This window comes from Gadus morhua, chromosome 3 (assembly GCF_902167405.1).
Source record: "Gadus morhua chromosome 3, gadMor3.0, whole genome shotgun sequence".
In the NCBI taxonomy this organism is placed as follows: Eukaryota; Metazoa; Chordata; class Actinopteri; order Gadiformes; family Gadidae; genus Gadus; species Gadus morhua.
Genome location: NC_044050.1, coordinates 10,864,672 through 10,874,964, shown reverse-complemented (window position 1 = coordinate 10,874,964; position 10,293 = coordinate 10,864,672).

The window sequence follows — 10,293 nt, the reverse complement described above, 5'->3', positions numbered from 1 at the left end:
AAGGAGCAGGCAAAAGGCTGGGATATGGTGGGGATTGGTCACGTTGACGGGAATGTTTAGTGACATGTGGGAGGGTGGAGGGTGTTAAAAAAAAGTCTCAATCACTCTTCGACGTGCATGAAAACCAGCCGCGTAGTTATGAGGGAGGCCGTCCTCACACCGATCTTCCTCATCGTCATCGTCCTCAATGTCCTCCGGTTCAACCAAAGCTACCCCAGCCTTAGCTGCAGGGGTTAATTTGAGCCGGATCCTGCCGGAACAAGATCCGGCACCTCTTAATTTTGGCCTCCCTGTGTTCCGGTACCTATTTCGCCAGATCCGGCACCTCTCATAAAAAAAAAGAAAAAAAAAAGAAAAGAAAACACATAAAAAAATGTTTAAAATAAAATTTAAATAAAATAATAATATGCATGCATTAATTTACAGAACAAATCCCAAAAATGATAAGTTTTTTAAGATTTAACGTCATTTGAAATCAACAAACCACGCCCCCGTCACTATTACAGAAAAAAAATTTAACATTTGAAATTCGCCGCATCTCAGGAGAAGGAAGAGAGAAAAAAACGTTCGCAAACATGTCAAAGAGACAGTTGAATTTACTGTCCTTTTTCAAGAAAAAAGAAGAGTTGCATGACTCAAAACGAGTCAGAAAAGCCGGCGACGAGGGCAGCTGCAGCGGTCACGTTGAAGGTAAAAACCGGCTGCAGCAGGAGGCTAGCGCCGCTAGCCGGGTTCACCCACAGCTAGCCAAGCCGGGGCAGGAGGCTGGCACCGTGGCAGCAGCTGGTCAGGTTCACCGCCAGCCGGAGCAGGAGCCAGCTACAGCGCTAGCAGTCAGCCAGGTGGACCACCAACAGCCGGAGCAACAGGCGGGTACCCTGGCATCAGCTAGCCCGGTACAACAGCCGGAGCAAGGGGCGGGAACCGCCGCCATGACATCAGCTGGTTCACAGGAGGAAGATTCGGAAGGAGAGGGGGGCGCACTGGGCGGAGATGGGACGTCCGGGATGGGATGCACAGTTTGGACAGCTACTCAGTTCAAAGTTAAGCAGAGCTACTACCCCTGGCTTCTTATGAAAAATACAGGTTTTGGCTGCACAACGTGTAAGGCGGTGGGGACTTTGGGGGCAGAGAAGACGGGGGGGATGAAACTCGCAAAAGAGTGCGTTTCATGCACAGTAACCTCATCTGCTCCAGATATTAAAAAACAGCAACGGGCAATCAGAAAAAAAGTATTTGAACATGCCCGTAGCCCCGTACCGAGGCTCACCTAGCAGCAGCAAGCATTCTTGAAAAGGCAAAAGTGGATACTTTAGGACAGTCTATAATTAATAGTCAGTCTGAACAGATAGCCACTACAGCTCGCGTATTTCGCACGGCGTACAAGGAGGCTAAACGCCACCGTCCCGCATATGGGTTCGAACATTAGATTGATTGCCAAGAATTAAATGGACTCGATATGGGGAGGATTTTACATTCCAATGTTGCGTGTGTAAACAAACAGAAACATATTTCTCAAGAAATAAAAAGAAAACTGTTTGAAAAAATAGTAGGGGAGAGCCGGGTCGATTGAAACACTTTTCAGTTAAACGTCTTTTTCAAAGATGACGTTACGTATACAAATAATTTCAACATGTGATCAACAACTCACATGTGTGTTATCTTAGTTACAAGTGTAATTTAATACATATGTTGGATGATCGAGCTGTTTTTTAACTTTGAAAGTAAGTTGACATCTGTTTCAAACGCCCCGCCTAGTCGGGACGTTTGAAACACACATGCGGGACGAATGAAACAGCATATTTTAAAAATAAACTATTGAACTTACTCTTGTCTTTTTGCAATATACCGGACAACACAGTAGTGTACTTGTCATTGCTAAAATTTCACATAATTCCGCATACTATAAATAGGTTAAAATATATTTTTGGCCCGTGTGTAATTGTCAAGATGCACGTTTCGACTCACCTATTTTCTTTTGGACGACTAAATTTGCATACATTTTATTTATTTCCCTATCCTAAATCATGTTTAGGGATACACAGTTGAACATCCTTTTATTTATTTTAAACAACTACCACGTCAACCGGATAACATGACTCCTGTTGCGTTTGAAACAAGTGTTTCAATCGTCCCTACAGCGACTACTGACACTTAAACCTTTTTTACCTCTAAACTTCAAAACTCTGACATTGCACACTTAAACACAGGTTTAAGTACTAATTCATCTGTTGTATAGTCATATTATTATGGCATGAAACAAAAAACACAACTATTTATTACAAAAAAACTACCGCAGGAAGGATTTTAGTTTGCGCTCTCGAAAACAGGTTTGGGGGATAACATTTGAACGGTGGTACGTCATTACATGAAATTTGGGGTTGGTCAGGCTTCCGTGCTGAACGTAGTGACGAAATTTGACGTGAAAGCCTTGCGTGGTTTTCGAGGAAATCGCTGTGTTTCAATCGTCCCGTGTTTCAATCGACCCGGCTCTCCCCTACAGTGCACCCCCAAACTCAGTTTAATGCTGGATGAGTCAACCAGTTTAAGCAAAAAGAGCTGCTTAATAATATACCTTAGGGCTCAGTTGCCTGATATGGACAAGCCTACAAATATTTTTACTGAACTCGTAGAGCTAGATGATCTAACTGCTCATGGTATTGTCCACAAACTGTTGTCTGCGCTGGAGCGCCTGCATTTGACACAGGATTTTTTCTCTAAAACCCTCATTGGAGTAACTTGTGATGGTGCTTCTGTTATGTTAAGGTGTAAAAGCGGAGTGGCGAGTCGGCTCCAGGCCATTTTCCCTAACATTTCTGTGTGGCACTGCTCAGCCCACAGGCTTGAACTTGCAGTCGCAGACGTAGTGAAAGAGATGGGCGGGCGCCATAAATCACTTTAAAATATTGATGGACAAGTTATACGCAGTGTATAGCACATCTTACAAAAACCGAATGGAGCTGAGAGAGTCTGCTGAGAGCCTGGATGTCCGGCTATGCAAAATAGGTCGTATTTTAGACACTAGATGGGTGGCATCGAGTTTTAGAACCGTTGAAGCAGTGTGGAAGAATTATCCAGGACTTTACAAGCATTTCAAAACTGCATCAGAAGATCCCTCCCGTGATAGTGTCACAAAGCAAACATACAGTGGGCTTGCTATGCGCATATCATCGCATGCATTTGTTAACAATTTAGGCATAATGTGCGATGCATTGCAAGAATTAGGGATTAGGGAAGATTTGTGTGATTTATAAAAAGCTCTTTTTTTTTTTGACCTGTTGAGAAATTAATTGCTGACTGTAGATACTGTAAGTCCCACCTGTGGTGATGTGGGCATTTGCCTGTGCTGTGCGGAGTATAGCCTAAAATAATTGTAAATTATCGTCATAACATTTATACCATGGATATAATTTGAAATTTAGTCTTGTAAGTCCTAACGATCGCTGTAGGCTTCAATATCATGCAAGCACTTTATGTTTTATTTTTATTTTTTCTACATCACAATTTCATGCTTTAATAAAGTATTGTTTTACCTACCATTACGAGTCTCGTTTGGTTTAGTAGGGAATTCGCCCAATGGTGTGCTGCTGCTTGCTTATGGCTGGTTTAGACTACACGATTTCAGCCCGATTTTTCCCCGATTCGTTCGTCGCGGAAATTCTCGCTGGTGACGTCGGTATGCGTATAAAGTGATGCGTGGTATGTGGACGCATCTGCCCTATGCGTTTGTATTCCATGGGGTAAGGGAAGAATGTTTAAACGGCACACAAAATCGAAATAAAGCCCGAATTACGCCAGTAGCCTATACACAGTTCCTGTATCTGGGCCTTTATGGTAGGCCTATTCACTCCATACGACTTAAAATGAATCTCAAAGTTGCATTTGTTGATTAATTATCATATGTGGAAGAAATCAATGCCTTCGCTCAGGGTAATTCAGTGAGCAATTGCAGATGTAAAGATAGAGCTGGCTACACCAAGCAGAGCGGTTACGTGTCAGTAGCCTTCATCTTCTCTTTTGTCTGACCTCTATCCATATTCTAGGCTTTTCGTTTTGAGTGTCTTTATAAAACCATGTTTAAATTATGCGTAATATAACATTTCAATGTATAGGAAGTAGGATGCTGTAGCCTATGTGTTTTGTTTTATTATTTAATACTGACTTCAATGGCATTCAGCGTGGAGTAGAGGGAGATTGGAACGCACCTGACACTGTCCTCGTCTCTTATCCCAAACAATCATAGACCGGCCGACGGTTGAAGGTTTGTATGCGCAAATACAAATCATTGCGCTAAATACAGTCTAGTAAGCCTATAGGCAATGTCAAATGTCTGACTAACCTCAGGGAATTCCGCGTCATTTCCCAATGTTTGGGTTCCGTGTAGTAGGCTACTTTAGCTAGACAGACAGCTGCGATCGAACCTGAATTCGTTAAAGTGAATAAATGCGTATGGTACGCTTGTGTTCAATATACCAAATTAGACCAAATTTGTTCGAAATTAGAACTAAAAGCAATATAATTGAAAAGGCACCACTTGAGTTTCCAAATATCGATTAGTAGGCATGTATTGTGTTCTGCTTAGATTAGGCAAGGCAAGGCAAAGCAACTTTATTTATTTAGCACTTTTCATACACGAGGCAGACTCAAAGTGCTGCCTCGTTTCATGATATATTATTTTATCATATCATGAAATGAAATGATAAAATAAAATGTATATGTCAAAGAAAAAACAAAAGCAAAGTAAAAAACAAAAATATATAATAAAATAGCAAAGTTAAGAAATGCATTGTAGAAAGTGCAATGTATTTAAGATTTAGCAGAAAGATAAAGCAAACAGAAAAATCTTGTGTCTTGTTTTAAAAGGGGTCAGAGTTCGGGCAAGTCTTGATTAATCTCCAATATGGCAAGGCAAGGCAAGGCAAGGCAACTTTATTTATATAACACTTTTCATACACAAGGCAGACTCAAAGTGCTTCACATATAAACATTGTCATACAATAAAATAAAATAATAGATAAGTAAAAGAAAATCATATGCAAAGAAATGGGTAAAATAGAAAAAGGCATTTTAGTATTAAAATAGAAAATAAAGGCAAAGTTAAAAAAGCTTTTTAGAAAGTGGAATGTATTTAAGATTTTAGCAGAAAGCTATAGCAAACATAAAAGTCTTCAGTCTTGTTTTAAAGGTGCTCAGAGTTGGGGCAAGTCTTAAATCCTCTGGGAGTTTATTCCAGCTATTTGTTGCATAGTAACTAAATCCTGCTTTCCCATGTTTTGTGTTTACTCTGGGGATAATTAACAGATTGGTCTCAGAGGATCTTAGTGGTCTAGAAGGCTGATGTAGTGGAAGCATATCAGTTAAATATTTTGGGCCTAAACCATGTAGGGATTTATAGGTTAGCAACATGATTTTAAAAACAATTCTCTGACCTACAGGAAGCCAATGTAACGATTTCAGAATTGGTGTAATATGATCACATTTTTTGGTCTTTGTTAGAACTCTAGCAGCAGCATTCTGAACAAGCTGAAGCTTCCTCAGAGTTTGTTTTGGGATATATGCCTAAATGTTTTGAATTTAGGCCTAATATTGAATACATTTATTTATGTTGTCGAATGAATTAATGACCTACAACATAGGATAGCAATATATATTACATTATATCATCTTTGAGCTCGGTCTCCGCTGATACCACGAATACCAGACATTGGAATGCAGTCTTAGGGTGCACTCACACTAGGCCATCTGGCCGTGGCCGTTGGCCGTCGCAGCTGTGGCCTGGCCACGGAAGGCTCTTGTACCTACGTCATCACGTCGTAACACGTCATCACCAAGCGTCCGCTGCATGGACCATAATAAAGTCTGCCGCCAGTCAGAGTTTTAACAATAATGGATAACAACACAGAGAACACACCAACAGTTGAACCGCTTGACGCGATGTTTACCGTTTAATGGGAAAGAAGGCTCGTCGCCTTTATTATGTCCGTGGTCGTCGCATTGACTATACGTCATCCAGCTCAGGTTGCGTAGCCGGGCGTGTGCGCGTGTCGGCTCATTAGCATCTGTACCGTAGCGGCCCGTGCCGTAGCAGCACACCTCTCCCAAGTGGCCAAATTGGCCCGGCCTGGCCAGACTGGCCACACTCACACTGGCAGATTTGAGCACGGTTAGGTGCTAAAACGGCCACGGCCACGGCTAGATGGCCTAGTGTGAGTGCACCCTTACTGCACTGCATTGAGCAATGCGTGGTGCTCTAATATCAGGTATTTTAAGAGCATACCGTTAACAACTCTGTCGGAGGGAAGAGCGTGAATTTTGCAGACAGATATGACTTGGCAAGTGTATTCAGATTTGAAAAAGGCCATTTCAAAATATATATTGCTATTGGAAACATTTGTCTAGCAGCCTTTATACAATTACAGGACTGATAAAAGCATAAGCATAATGATTTACATTAAATATAATTTTATGTTACACACTACATGCGTTTTTAATCCATGGGGTATCAAAGTTAAACATTGAATTTTTTTTATCAAATACATTGACGTAAAGTAATATCAAGCAAGTTGACAACAGTATAAGTCAAGAATGGCCACATAATTGGCCCAAATAGGATAAGTTTTTCTATTTTGCATTCCAACAACACCACCACCAACCTTGTGAGTAGTACGTCTCTAGAATGCATAAGGGTTGGGCATGTTTGTGCTCCTACTGCTACTCTTTTCTGTTTAAGTTTCTTGTTATTCTCTCACATCTAGTTAATCGAGATAAGCTCACAAAATGATGGGGCTGGACAAATGTCCAATTATAACTTTGGACTCCTTTGAGTCTCAGCTTTCATAAGAAATGAGGTGAAAAATATTGTATTTTAGCACATTAGCATTTAGCTTCTACCGGAAGTACACCGGATATTTAGGAAGCACCTTGCCTCTGGCCATATTACTGGGGCTCCCCACATACAAACGGCTGATATATAATTATCATACTTCCAATCGATTAATAATTGTAGCACCATTGAACAAAGAAATACCGTAATCGTTTAAGCTTTTTGTTTCTTTGTTAACCCAGAAACATTTTGTTTCTAGGTTAAATATTGACGTTGTTAGACTCTGCAACGTCCAAAATGGTTAGCTAATATGAATATTTTAAAAGTGGAATGGACTCTCTGTGGTAAAATGATTAGTAGGTTCCCAAAATGTGTAGAGAATACCAAAGAAAGAAAGAATAAAGCCTAAGAATAACAAGAGTTGACCGTTCTTCCCAGCACTCACTTAATAAGGAAAGAGAAACCGATTGAAGGCCGACTATGCAGGATTGGCCATTTCTTAGCTGTTTCCTCAGTTTGCGCTCACACTTTTCTCTACACAGGTCCCCCTACAGCTTCGTAGTAGATATTTTACAACACTGTCGTAACAACTCATTGACGACCCTTCCCCATCCACTTCTACGCTAGCCATATGCATTTGTTTTCAAAGAAAATATGTCAGAGGTAGGTGTTCATAAAGAGTAGGCAAGGTTATACATTTTGAAATGGTGTATTTTAGGGCTGCAACTAACGATTATTTTAATAATCGATTAATCTGTCGATTATTTTTTCGATTAATCGATGAATCTGATAAAAAAAATAAACATTTGGAATTGCTGCATCTTCATTCAAAAACTGAACATTACAACATTACAAATTCACAGTGCAGACTGAAGTGTAAAAACACCAGGTTATTGCTCCAACGTCCCGGAACTATAAAAAGTAATATTAAATAATAAAAAAAAATAAAAAACATAACTGGGATGACACAAAAAAAGACGTACAATGTATGATATACTTTTATATGTATGTAAGGGATGTCCATGGTTAACCGTTCAAACCTATTGATACCATTTTCGAGACTCCTTGAAATAGAACTTGTAATATTGCTTAAATTGCTGATAAGATGACGATAGTTCAAGATAGGACATTAAACAGGTCATAATTATATCTTTAATATCTATTTTATATTACTGGGAAAACAAGTTTTCACCAAAATCTCAATTATTATTATTTTTTTTCTGTTGCATTTGAACGCATCAATCATATTACAGAGCCGACCTGAACACATCACATTTGACGCTGTTGTGTGTGTTTTTTTTATAAGCTAACTAGCTCTATATCCTGCCGATTTTAACATGCAGTTATTTTTTGCACTTTTATGTAGGCCTATAGTCCAGTTTTAAGATATGACCAAAATACAAGCTGTGGTCGCTCACACTAAAGCTCGCTGTGGGCGTGCATGAACCATGAACCAACCTGTCGGCTGCTGGCTGTAAACAGTGCTGCGCCTATGAGTAACTTATTAATCGTGCAACACAACGAATCTACGACCAAATTCGTTGTCAACACATTTAGTAATCGATTTTATCGATTTGTTGTTGCAGCCCTAGTGTATTTGTGTTACAATAAACATAAACCCATCCTTTTTTATAGTTGACAGGGAGATGTTATATCCCAGATTAGAATTGTTTTATCTTTGGTTGTTGAACAGAACGATCAGTGTAAGAGTAACATAATAAATAACGATAGCATGAACAATTTGCGCAGCAATCGTACATTATGTATCTGCTCAAGTAGGTCAGTTGTGTACGGAATTGCAGGGAGATGGATACAGACATTGAGAGGGTATGCTGTCGCCAGTCCCCGCTGGAGAGTTGTCTTAGCCAGATGCTGTGTCTGGAAGATTAGAGACACATTTATGTTTACGTGTAAATGTTTGCAAATAAACATTTTAAATGAATATTATTGTATATGGTTTTAAAATGTTTCCCTTTCATAATATAACCGATGTTTGCACCACCTTTCTTTGATTTGTTCAATACTGTTTGGTTAAAAAAATATTTATTTGGGATATTGAAAAAATTGCAAGTGACAGTTCTTCAGGGTTTGTTTTTTGCCTTACGGCTAATGCGTAGCATCTTCTTGAGGGTTCTCTGGATTTATTCGTGACACTTGTACCCGCACAAATTCGGATGTGGCTGGTGGCTGTACCGGGGCCAGCAGGGCGAGCTGTCTTGGGTCATCAAGCCTCGTAACGATAACTCATAACAATGCTGTTTACCAACGCTTGTAACTAAGAAAAAATACAAAGCAATCTTTTTACAAACATGTTAACAGGCGGGGAACTACACCAAAGGTATAACATGGGCAAAGCTAAAATGGAGGTTCACGTCTCGTAAAATGTAAAAGTTCTGTTACGACGAATATGTGCTAACTAGCAGCTCTCGTGCAGGGTACTGCATTATATGGCCAGCCGGACATATCACATGATATAGGCTACAGTATTAAGGTGCGGCCACACTGAACGCTTTAAGTGTGGCGTTGAAAATCAGCATTTTTGCTCAGGGAACCATTGGTATAGGCGCGTAGATGCGTTACACACGCTGAAGCAGCGCGTTAGGCGCGTTTTACGCACCTAAATAACGCGCCCACCGCACCAACACACCCAACGCACCAACGCGCAGAGTTCACAGTCACGCGCCTATGTGTGACTGTGAACTTCACACCAATCGCGACATTTGTCGCCCGTATGCGTTGTCGCCGATGTTTTGTCGCGCCACAAATCATAATCTGTCGCTGTGCAAGTTTTGTTGAATTTGTCGCGCCACAACACGATAACCACCATTGCCTTGTCTTTAACTTTTGTGGAAGAGGGAGAGACGTCGTAGGACTTGACGCAGTCTATTCATAATATTGTAATGACCACGGAAGAGGCAGTGAATGAAGTATTGATTAGACAGAGATTTATTAGATGGGCCAGCCTAATAAACCGTTGGAACACACAAGACCGGAAACCATAGCAACGTCGGTAAACAAACCCCAAGAAGCCCAAACCCAAGAGCTCCGGCCACCCGGAGGCGCACAGAGCTTTTGGCCGTGATTATTATCTATACAATTATATTATATACTATTATACTGTATATAGAGCTCCGGGAGTCGCAAACGGCAACAATCACTTTCTCTGTCATGCTGCAGTTCACCTTGGACTGCACTGCACTGAGTTGGCCGGTTGAACGCTGATTGGCTGTTACGTTACACATGTCACTCAGTGGCCATGTTGTTGAACGCTGATTGGCTGTCATCACGCGAAATTCGTGTTGAAGTTTAAATGTTTCAACTCGAGCGAATTGTCGCGGCACAAATCCTCGTTAACGCGCTCGCCTGTGCAAGGCGAAAGTGTGGCGCGACAAATCAAAACTTGTCGCCGGTTTACTCTCGCGAAAGATTCGCCCGATACGCATCTCTGCGTTCACTTTGTATGGGATCTT